The 12075-nt window shown below is 44.0% G+C and overlaps 1 long non-coding RNA gene across 2 annotated transcripts in view; it reads right to left on the bottom strand.

Annotated features, from left to right (window-relative positions):
* Positions 1-12075, bottom strand: part of LOC126365951 (uncharacterized) — a 172273-nt gene that overhangs the window by 18615 nt on the left and 141583 nt on the right. The window lies entirely within an intron of this gene.

The following is a 12075-nucleotide window of genomic DNA, read 5'->3' as shown; positions in this document are numbered from 1 at the left end:
CACACTCTTACAAAATGGTTTAAATGGCTTTGAGCACTATGCGACTTAACTTCTGAGGTCACCAGTCGCCTAGAACTTAGAACTAATTAAACCTAACCAACCTAAGGACATCACACACATTCATGCCCGAGGCAGGATTCGAACCTGCGACCGTAGCGGTCGCTTGGCTCCAGACTGTAGTCGCGCTTACATTAACCTGTGATCATGCAATGTTAATCACTTACATAGGTCACCTAGACAAATGTATTCCCGAAATTTCATGCTCTGCGTTAAGTACTTTTTGGCATTGCGATTTTTTCCCGTCAGTGTACGATTCTGTAGGAAAAGTAACACGGTTTGATTCATGTAAGGATTGTTTGTCATACGCCCTGGCTTTTCCGTTTGGAATTATGGTAATGCTAGTAGTTGCGTAACATTCACCCTGGCTTTTCCGTTTGGAATTATGGTAATGCTAGTAGTTGCATAACATTCACGTTCTTAGCTTTTGTGCTATTACCTGCACCTCAGTGTAGTTGCCGAGAATTTCCTCGAACAAGAAGTTAGCAAGAAGAGAAAACTTTCCAGGACAAAGAAACTGACGTCGCACCCCGTATTTGTGGCGTCACGTCATAGATCACCCGGTTCCGTGGGTTCGAAATAAGGGGTTTCCCGTGGCAGCATGAGCCAGATGGCGACCGGCCACAGGGGCTCCCCTTACCGCTGCAACCAGCACTCTCCCCCCACGGCTCCGGCAGGTTACGCAACAGCAACAGCCAGGAAGCGGTTACCCGGGCGACACGCCACTGTGGCGACGAGGCGCCCCTTTAAACAGCATCGCACCGACACCACAACTTCCTGTCCTCACGTTACACATGCTCATCCTACTCCCACAGGGCAAAAACAGCGTCAAGCACACGACTATTTTTAACCTTTGAAAACTGTCAGCAAAGTTAACGCTTCATTTAACACGATGGTATTATGGGGAACGTTGTACCACTGGCCGCGGCTTGCTTCCGACCTGTTAAATGTCGAAGGTCGATTCATGAAGAACGACAACGGAACGTCACGCAACTGAGAGGCAAAGCCACGTTAAATGGCGATAGGCTCTCGTCAGGGACACACCACGTCGCATAACTCAGTACTGTACGAATGGATGAATGTTACGCTGGAAGGTCGTATTTAGCCCAAGCATGAAAGGAATCGTAGTATTTAGCAGCATTGATTAAGGGCTGCAGCAAAATTCTTTATCTATGTCTGTGACAAAACTGCCATGACGGATAATATATAACCTGAAAGGGAGTATAAAGGACAGTGCCTTATAAGCTCTAGAAAATATTTAGAAACACAGAGAAGGACGATTCAGAAGGCAAGACACACATACATAATCAGATTTTTCACTCTGCAGCGGAATGTGCGCTGATGTGAAACTCAGTAGGTTGAGCACTTGCCCGCGAAAGGCAAAAGGTCCCGAGCCCGAGTCTCGGTCCGGCTCACAGTTTTAATCTGTCAGGAAGTTTCATATCAGCGCACACTCCGCTGCAGAGTGAGAATCTCGTTCTGGAAACATCCACCAGGCTGCGGCTAAGCCATCTATCCGCAATTTCCATTCTTTCAGGAGCATTAGTTCTGCAAGGTGCAAAGGAGAGCTTCCGTAAAGTTTGGAAGGTAGGAGATGAGGTACTGGCAGAAGTAAAGCTGTGAGGAGGGGGCGTGAGTCGTGCTTGGGTAGCTCAGTTGATAGCCGGCACGGTAGCTCAGCGTGTTCTGTCAGAGGGTTAGCTGCCCTCTGTAATAAAAAAAAAAAACTGGGTTAATCGATTAACGAAACGGGTGTCTCACGACGTCCGCCCCGAGCAGATGCGACGAACGTAAATGAACAAAATGAGATTTTAAAAAAGTTGGTAGAGCACTTGCCTGCGGAAACCAAAGGTCTCGAGTTCGAGTCTCGGTCCGGCGCACAGTTTTAATCTGCCAGGAAGTTTCACACATACATACTTTTGTCTCTAATTTCCTTTAAAATCTAAAAGCTACAGCAGAAAATTACAGAAGTGGCAACTGCACCGTTTCTGAGACTATTCATTAAACTTTTGCACCAGCCTATGAGCGTTATTTCTATGTCACAGTGTACGTTTTTACGAATTTCGATTACAGTGAAATTCTGTTATTATTTCTCTTTTAGATATTGCATCTCTTACGAGGGAGAAGGGATTTAGCTTACTATGCAAACATCGAAACATTGTGTGAGAAGAGTAAGTAGTAAAATGATCATTAATAGTCAAGAGCGAAGAGAATACATTATATAGGGAGAGAGAATTGGCCTGCACTAAATCGGATCACTTGGGACCATCGTTTCGTCAGTGTAACGTTCGAACATTCTTGTAGCACTCGAAGTGAAGGTAAGATGACGTTGCATTTGTGTGAATGCCGCTGTTTGCTAAATATTTCGGCATGTTTTCGCTTTACATTTCCTGACATATGTACTGAAACGGCCTGCGCTGTTGTTGTGATCGTCAGACAAAACATTACTTTGATGCACCTGTCCTTGTTAATCTATCCCACTCAGGCCTCTTCATCTCTGTATAACTACTTAAACATAGGTCCACATGCCACTGCGTACTACAGCCATGCTATGGTCTCTTTCAACATTTCTTACACCTCTCGTTTTCATCCATTGTGAAATTACGTTTCCTTGATGCCTTACGATGCGTCCTGCAGTTAGTCCCTCTTCTTTTTGACCATCGAACAAACTCCTTGCCCTGAAAAGTAACTGAAAGTCCAGGGTTCGGTTGGAATCCCAGTTACATTTTACACAGAATACTCTTTAGTACTGACCCCTAATTTTACTTGAATTTATCACAAATCTCTTCCCAGCGATAAGTCCCAAACGCAAATGACACCTGTCTAAGAAGCGTAAGAGGACGGACCCACAAAATTACAGGCCAATATACTTGAAGACCTGTATATAAGAAGGGTAAAAGTATCGACCTGCAAAATTACAGGCGAATATCCTTAAAATCGGCTGGCTGCACTATTCTTGAGCATATTCTACACTACTGGACATTACAATTGCTACACCAAGAATAAATGCAGATGATAAACGGGTATTCATTGGACATATATATTATACTAGAAGTGAAATGTTATTAAATTTTTACGCAATTTGGGGGCATAGATCCTGAGAAATCAGTACCCAGAACAACCACCTCTGGCCGTAATAACGGCCTTGATACGCCTGGGCATTGAGTCAAACAGAGCTTGGACGGCGTGTAGAGGTACAACTGCCCGTGAAGCTTCAACACGATACCACAGTTCATCAAGAGTAGTGACTGGCGTATTGTGACGAGCCAGTTGCTCGGCCACCATTGACCAGACGTTTTCGGTTGGTTACAGATCTGGAGAATGTGCTGTCCAGGGCAGCAGTCGAACATTTTCTTTATCCAGAAAGGCCCGTACAGGACCTGCAACACGCGGTCGTGCATTATCCTGCTGAAATGTAGGGTTTCGCAGGGATCGAATGAAGGGTAGAGCCACGGGTCGGCCGCCCAAAGTGGCCGAGCGCTTCTAGGCGCTATAGTCTGGAACCACGCGACCGCTACGGTCGCATGTTCGAATCCTGCCTCGGGCGTGGATGTGTGAGATGTCCTTAGGTTAGTTAGGTTTAAGTAGTTCTAAGTTCTAGGGGACTGATGACCTGAGAAGTTAAGTCCAATAGTACTCAGAACCATTTGAACCATTTGAACCCACGGGTCGTAACACTTCTCAAATGAAACTTCCACTGTTCAAAATGCCGTCAGTGCGAACAAGACGTGACCGAGACGTGTAACCAATGGCACCTAACACCATCACGCCGGGTGATACGCCAGTATGTCGATGACGAATGCACGCTTCCAATGTGCGTTCACCGCGATGTCGCCAAACATGGATGCGACCATCACGATGCTGTAAATAGAACCTGGATTCATGCGAAAAAATGACGTTTTGCTCTTCGTGCACCCAGGTTCGTCGTTGAGTACACCAACGCAGGCGCTCCTGTCTGATGCAGCGTCAAGGGTAACCGCAACCATGGTCTCCGAGCTGATATTCCATGCTGCTGCAAACGTCGTTGCTGTTCGTGCAGATGGTTGTTGTTTTGCAAACATCCCCATCTGTTGACTCACGGATCGAGACGTGTCTGCACGATCCGTTACAGCTATGCGGATAAGATGCCTGTCATCTCGACTGTTAGTGATACGAGGCCGTTGGGATCCAGCACAGCGTTCCGTATTACCCTCCTGAACCCACCGATACCATATTCTGCTAACACTCATTGGATCTCGACCAACGCGAGCAGAATGTCGCGATACGATAAACCGCAATCGCGATAGGCTACAATCCTAACTTTATCAAAGTCGGAAACGTGATGGTACGCATTTCTCCTCCTTACACGAGGTATCACAACAACGATTCAGCAGGCAACGCCGGTCAGCAGCTGTTTGTGTATTAGAAATCGGTTGAAAACTTTCCTCATGTCAGCATGTTGTTGGTGTCGTCACTGGCGCCAAACTTGTGTGAATGCCCTGAAAAGCTAATCATTTGCGTATCACAGCATCTTCTTCTTGTCGGTTAAATTTCGCGTCTGTAGCACGTCATTTTCGTGATGTAGCAATTTTAATGTCCAGTAGTGTATTTCCCTTCATAGAGGCCTTCAATGCACTCTTTCCACCTATCCGCTCTCTGCTCTCATTTGACGGTAAAATTCCCGTTCCGCTCTTTGTGTTTCCACCCTTGCTTTTAATTTTATCGAAGGTTATTTTGACTTTCCTATAGGCTGAGTCATTCATTCCGACAATCATTTCTTTTTCGATTTCTTCACATTTTTATGTAGCCATTTCGTCTTAGCCTTCCTGGATTTTGTTTCATTCCTCAGCAACTTCTATTTCTGTGTTCCTGGATTTCCCTGAACATTTTTGTAATTCCTTCTTTCAGCGATCAGCTGAAATATTTCTTCTGTTAGCCCTGGTTTCTTCGCAGTTGGCTTATTTGTAGCTATGTTTTTCTTTCCAACTTCTGTGATTGTTCTTTTTAGAGAGCTATTCCGCATTGTTGCATCTATAGCCTTAGTTCACTTCAAGTGTATTTCGTCATTCCTTAGTACTTCCATAGCCCTTTTTTTTTTTTTTTTTTTTTTTTTTTTGCGCCCGCGTTTAGCTTCGTGTAATTCCCGCGGATTTGGGATCTCTCTGGCCGCAAGAGCGCATAGTGCGTTACAGTCTCTGGTAGCGGGCAGGTCGGTGGAGAAGGCTGTACAGAGTTGCGGCGACTTGGAGAAGAGGAGAGCGTAACACGGGCGGCGAGGAGCGCAAGTGACATGGCGTGCTGTTGTGGACTATCGTCTGCCGTGGCCCTTCGGCAAGGGTGGAGCCTTTGCTGACCGCGGCTTTGGTAAGGCCGAGTGTTGGTCGCAGCCGTGCTCGTTAAAAGCTACTTTAGCAGGACGCACAGTATTCGGCGTGTCCTCTGCTAATGAAGTTGGAAGCAGTTTGTGTCCGTTGTGGTGCCGGGTTGGTGTCCGGTCTGATCTTTGCAAGTACTGGAAGCGGTAGAGTCTGCTGGATGATACACGTAGGTTTCCGACTACGAGTAATCTTGAAACTTCCTGGCAGATTAAAACTGTGTGCCCGACCGAGACTCGAACTCGGGACCTTTGCCTTTCGCGGGCAAATGCTCTACCATCTGAGCTACCGAAGCACTACTGACGCCCGGTACTCACAGCTTTACTTCTGCCAGTATCTCGTCTCCTACCTTCCAAACTTTACAGAAGCTGTGAGTACCGGGCGTGAGTCGTGCTTCGGTGGCTCAGATGGTAGAGCACTTGCCCGCGAAAGGCGAAGGTCCCGAGTTCGAGTCTCGGTCGGGCACACAGTTTTAATCTGCCAGGAAGTTTCATACTAGCGCACAGTCGGCTGCAGAGTGAGAATATCATTCTGGAAACATCCCCCAGGCTGTGGCTAAGCCATGTCTCCGCAGTATCCTTTCTTTCAGGAGTGCTAGTTCTGCAAGGTTCGCAGATGAGCTTCTGTAAAGTTTGGAAGGTAGGAGACGAGATACTGGCAGAAGTAAAGCTGTGAGTAGCGGGCGTGAGTCGTGCTTCGGTAGCTCAGATGGTAGAGCACTTGCCCGCGAAAGACAAAGGTCCCGAGTTCGAGTCTCGGTCGGGCACGCAGTTTTAATCTGCCACGAAGTTTCATATCAGCGCACACTCCGCTGCAGAGTGAGAATCTTATTCTGGAAACGAGTAATCTTGTCTCGGCGCCCTCTAAACAATCGTTTGTCAATGGGCGCTGAATTTTATGAGAAATCACAGTGAGCATCCGATTATTCTGCAAGTCACTTGACGTCGCGTGGTGACTCCATATATATATATATATATATATATATATATATATATATATATATGTGTGTGTGTGTGTGTGTGTGTGATTGATGAAGGTTATGCCTGTTACTACTTAGAGTTCAGTTCTGTTGGCTAGTACCACGAGCTCGAGCTGTTCAGTAAATGGTCTGCATCTACAAAAGAAAACTGAAGAAGAATTCCTGTATTTGTTGTATGTTTAACTTTCACTAAATAATTAACGAGTTGTCTCTGAGTTACAGATAGAAGATTGTATCTCTTGTTAACTTAGTCTTGTTAAAGATGCCTGAGTACCATAGCTGAATTTTTTAATGAACGTTTCTTGTAGTGCGGTAGCGCCAACCGCCGTCCTCCGTTGGTAGAGAAGGAGGAATTGTTGCTACTGCTGATAAATTGGAACCACATTTGTCAGTCATTTTGGCTATATAGAAGGCAATTCTTAGATTTTTGCTTTCTATAAAAACTAATGAATTTATTTTTAAAAAGTAAAAATCCAGAATAACATTAAAAAGTTGCCTCCACAACTGAAAAGACTGAATTTCAATAACACAACTGACAGCAAACACCTCAACACGACAACAGTAAAAAATCACTTCCTTTTAGAAAAGAATATTACATGAAATAAAAATACATTTACATTACAAACAGCAAAACGTATTTTCAAATGAATATGTCATAAATATCGACCATCGGCTATTGCCAGTAATTATCAAAACGCCATTGCCTTCGAAGTTAAGAAAAGACACAATCACCTATACTGTAACACAGAGACAACTCCTTAAATACTTAGTAGAAAGTTAAACATACTATAAATGCAGGAAAGGACGAACGTTACACAGGAAACTTTGACTTGACTACTGACGCATAAAATTTTTCCTCAGTTTTTCTTTTTTTCTTTTTTAGTAGACGCAAATAATTTAGTAAACAGCTCGACCTTTTGATGCTACCCAACAGGTAACTATAGATGTGGCTCAGAAATAACGTAGCTAGATTAAACAATTTTCACTGACTATAAAGTACAATTCGTAAATCATAAGAATTACATCTTCATTTATATCCTTAGATTCTAAAATCAGTGTGGAATAGTGGCAGCCGAAAGCTCACACACACTGACAGAACTGGATTCAAGTAGTATCAACCATAACCCTCATAAGTAACACATTTATATATGTAACAGCGGGCATCCATGATGTTGTGGTCTTCAGTCCTGAGACTGGTTTGATGCAGCTCTCCATGCCACTCTATCCTGTGCAAGCATCTTCATCTCCCAGTACCTACTGCAACCTATATCCTTCTGCTTAGTGTATTCATCTCTTGGTCTCCCTCTACGATTTTTACCCTCCACGCTGCCCTCCAATACTAAATTGGTGATCCCTTGACGCCTCAGAACAAGTCCTACCAACCGATCCCTTCTTCTCGTCAAGTTGCGCCACAAACTTCTCTTCTCCCCAATCCTATTCAATATCTCCCCGTTATGTGATCTACCCACCTAATCTTCATCATTCTTCTGTAGCACCACATTTTGAAAGCTTCTATTCTCTTCTTGTCCAAACTATTTATTGTCCATGTTTCACTTCCATACATGGCTACACTCCATACAAATACTTTCAGAAATGACTTCCTGACACTTAAATCTATACTCGATGTTAACAAATTTCTCTTCTTCAGAAACGCTTTCCTTGACATTGCCAGTCTACATTTTATATCCTCTCTACCTCGACCATCATCAGTTATTTTGCTCCCCAAATAGCAAAACTCCTTTACTACTTTAAGTGTCTCATTTCCTAATCTAATTCCCTCAGCATCACCCGACTTAATTTGACTACATTCCATTATCCTCGTTTTGCTTTTGTTGATGTTCATCTTATACCCTCCTTTCAAGACATGATACGGAGTCAAAATAGCCACCTTACGACACCAAGTGATCAGATGCTCACCGTGATTTCTCGTAAAATCCAGCGCCCAGTGACAAACGCTCGCTTAGAGAGCGCCGACAGAAGGATGTAACGAAGATTACTCATAGTCAGAAACACACGGGTATCATCCAGCAGACTTGCAAAGATCAGACAGGACTCCAACCCGGCACCACAACGGACACAAACTGCTTCCAACTTCAGTAACAGAGGACACACCGAATACTGTGCGTCCTGCCGAAGCAGCTTTTAACGAGCAATGTTTACGGCTGTGACCAACACTCGGCCCCGCCAAACCCGCAGTGAGCAAAGGCACCACTCTTGCCAACGGCCCATGGCACACGCTTGTCCTCAACAGCACGCCACCTAACTTGCGCTCCTCGCCGTACGTGTCAGACACTCCTCTTCTTCAGGTCGCCACAGCCCGTAACTGTCTTCTCCTCCGATCTGCCCTCTACCGGCGACAGTAACGCACCATGCGCTCTTGCGACCAGAGGTATTCCAAATCCGCGGGAAATCTTCAACAGGTGGGAGGGTTCAATTGGACTGCTCTTCATCGCTATTACATTGTTACATTATATTATAAATACCATACGAGCAGAACATTTATATTCCCATAACTTGTAATTTTTCTTCTGTCGTTTTATAACCTGTACCTTGGGCAGGAAGAAAAAAGTTAGTTTAAAAACCTCTTTCGAAATTATTGTAAATAGTTTCTATAAGACTTCACTCATCAATTCTGAATTTTCCATTCTCTTAATATGCACTGCCTAGTAAAGAACAAGTGAACAATCCAGAAGACATGGGTGGACGTCAGTGTAACTTCGTACTATGTCATCGACGAGTATGTGAATTATAAAAGCTGCAGTTATCTGTGACAAATGGAATGGATACCACAGTTCACCGGCGTTGTTTGCGTTTATTGCTCTTACTATGCCTGACAGGGTATATAAGTGGCGTGAACGGGATCAGAAGTAGTGTGTTCAATGCGAGGGACGTGGAGAGACCACGTACTTGAGTGAGACAGTGCTATCAGCGCCAGACAGAATCTGAAAGAGGCTTCATTTTCGGTGTCCATTTGACGAGATGGCCGAGTTGTATCCAGGTTTGTGGTGTATTTGTATGTGACAGTGGCCCGATGTTGGACTGCATGCTCGCGTGTGGGCAGCTGTACTTGTCATCAATGTTCCAGTCGACCACGTGTGACAACTACAAGGGAGCATCGCCATACTGTGCACCAAGTACATGGAAACTGCTTCACATCTGCGTCTAATGTCCGAAAAGACGTAATGGACTCGCTGCAACAATCTTTATCATTTCTCAATGGTCCAGATAAGCAGCAACCGTATTAGGAAACTACTGAACAACAATCTCTAGCGGCTACGCCGATTACTTCGGGAGATAGCCCATTCTTCCAACGTTAGGAAGAGGTACAGCAGTGTTATTCCTGGCGTCATGGTGTGGGAAGCCATTGGATATGTCAAAGGTCTAGTTTACAAACTGAAAGAAAAAAGGTGCAAGTTATGGGAACGCAACTGTCCCACACATATCCTATTTATAACAAAAACTAGATATATACATACTAGTTCAGAAGCGAGCGCTAAGTTGCATTAGAAGGTGCTGACATCAGCTCCTCGAGGCCACGACTGAGGGAGCTCTGATGGCACAACACTAGCTCATGGGCATGCTGCGTCCTCATGTGTTACTTGTCCGCAGCTCGTCGTCTAGTGGCTAGCATTGCTGCCTCTGGATCACGGGGTCCCAGGTTTGATTCCCGGCCGGATTAGGAATTTTCTCTGCCCGGGAACTCGGTGTTTGTGTTTTCCTCCTCACTTCATCATGATCATGATCATCATCATCATCATCATCATCATCATCATCATTGTAATCATTCATGACAGTGGCCTGATCCGACTGTGTAAAGAGATGGACTGTGTAACAACTGGGACTTTGTACGGGCGCTGATGAGCGCGCAGTTGAGCGCCCCACAAACCAAACATCATCATGCGTTACTTCTCAGGCAACAGCATCTTGGCAAAAATTTTCATCAGAACAATGCTCGTTCACACACGTCACGTGACTATGAACTGTTTGCGTGATACTGAATGCTCCCGTGTCCAGTGAGATCCACAGGTCTGTCCCTGATAGAGCGCGTGTGGAGCCACCAAAGACAACTTTGCCTAGTTGCCAGTATCCAGGAAATCAAGAACCACACACAACAGTTGTGGGACAGCTTGCCTCAAGAAAGGATATATAGGGCTTATGACGCCTTCAAAAATGGTTCGAATGGCTCTGAGCACTATGGGACTTGACATCTAAAGTCATCAGCCCCCTAGAACTAAGAACTACTTAAACCTAACTAACCTAAGGACATCACACACCTCCATGACCGAGGCAGGATTCGAACCTGCGACCGTAGCAGTTGCGCGGTTCCGGAGTGCAGCGCCTAGAACCGCTAGACCACCGCGGCCGGCTTTGACGCCTTCCCAATCGCATCAGTGCATGCACCGAAACCAGAGAGGGTGCAACATCATAATGATAAGGGTCTGGCAATTACGTTTCTTAGTAACTTTAACTCAATTTTGTCGTCACTGAAATAATCCGAAAAGTTTCATTTCGTTTCCTCTTGCTCCTGCAGGTGCTTCACTCTTTTGGTCAGGCAGTTAATTTCATTGAAGGAATAATTTACAGTAGACAATTTTAACAAGATACACAGAATTTCGATTGCTTGTTTCACGTGCGCTGTCTGAATACATTCCTTAAAAAAGGAGTGAAAAACTTTCTCCAGACAGGTACGTCACATACAGAGTTGGAGGCCGCAGCCTTCCCTCTTCTCTGTAACAACATTTCTTCTGCTGAGAGCTTATTTTATATGTCTTAAGTCTGATATCCGCTTTCAGAACAGTCATATAGAATATTGGTAAGAAGTTGTAAATCACCGACAAAAGGGCAAGGGTGGTAAAGCCCTTCACACCTTTCCTATTTTGATTCTCCAGATTTAAAACTATTAAGACCTTTTCCTAGATATCGAATTTTCGTAATGTCACTGATAGTTCATAATACATATATATAATTGCAGGTTAACCTCCAAATGTAGAAAGTAAAACCAAATTTCATGCTACTGCTACTACTAATAATAATAAGAATAATGTGCACAACAAGAAAGAATACAAAAAGCTCGTAAAAGGTTGGGATTAGTGCAAAACCTCTATAATAAAAACTGCTTATCTTTAAATGCCAAAATTAGACATTACAAAACAGTAATTAAACCATCAATGTTATATGCCAGCGAAATCTTGGCGCTAAACAGGAAAACTGATATAGAAAATCTGAAAAGAGAAGAAAGAAAAATAACTACGAAAATTTTGGAGCCAAGATGGACCGAGAATGGATATAGACGACAGACAACGTCCAAAACTGAAGAATATTCTAAAATAGAGACAGACATGAGGAAAAGACGCCCGAATACAGATTAATAAAAAGAATAGTAAAATACATAGATTCCCTCGCTGATGGAGGAGAATGGATCCAATGGATCCCTTGGAATTAGCCAAAATTAACAAAGGAGAAATAGACATAAGGAACAATTATGGAATAAAAGTAAAAAAAATGAATGTTACACCAGATGCAAAAATCCGAAGAACCGGAACAAAATGGAGCGAAGAAAGATGTGCTAGATTTTTGCAAAGAATGAAAAATTGGTGGGCAAATAAAGAGAACCATAAGAACGGAAAATGAACCATCTTTACTAAGTGTCTTACACTCTGGAAGCCTTGCAACTAATAATAATAA

This window comes from Schistocerca gregaria, chromosome 1 (genome assembly GCF_023897955.1).
Source record: "Schistocerca gregaria isolate iqSchGreg1 chromosome 1, iqSchGreg1.2, whole genome shotgun sequence".
Taxonomy (NCBI): domain Eukaryota; kingdom Metazoa; phylum Arthropoda; class Insecta; order Orthoptera; family Acrididae; genus Schistocerca; species Schistocerca gregaria.
The sequence above is the reverse complement of the archived record's forward strand: the minus strand, read 5'-3'. Positions and strand labels throughout refer to the sequence as shown.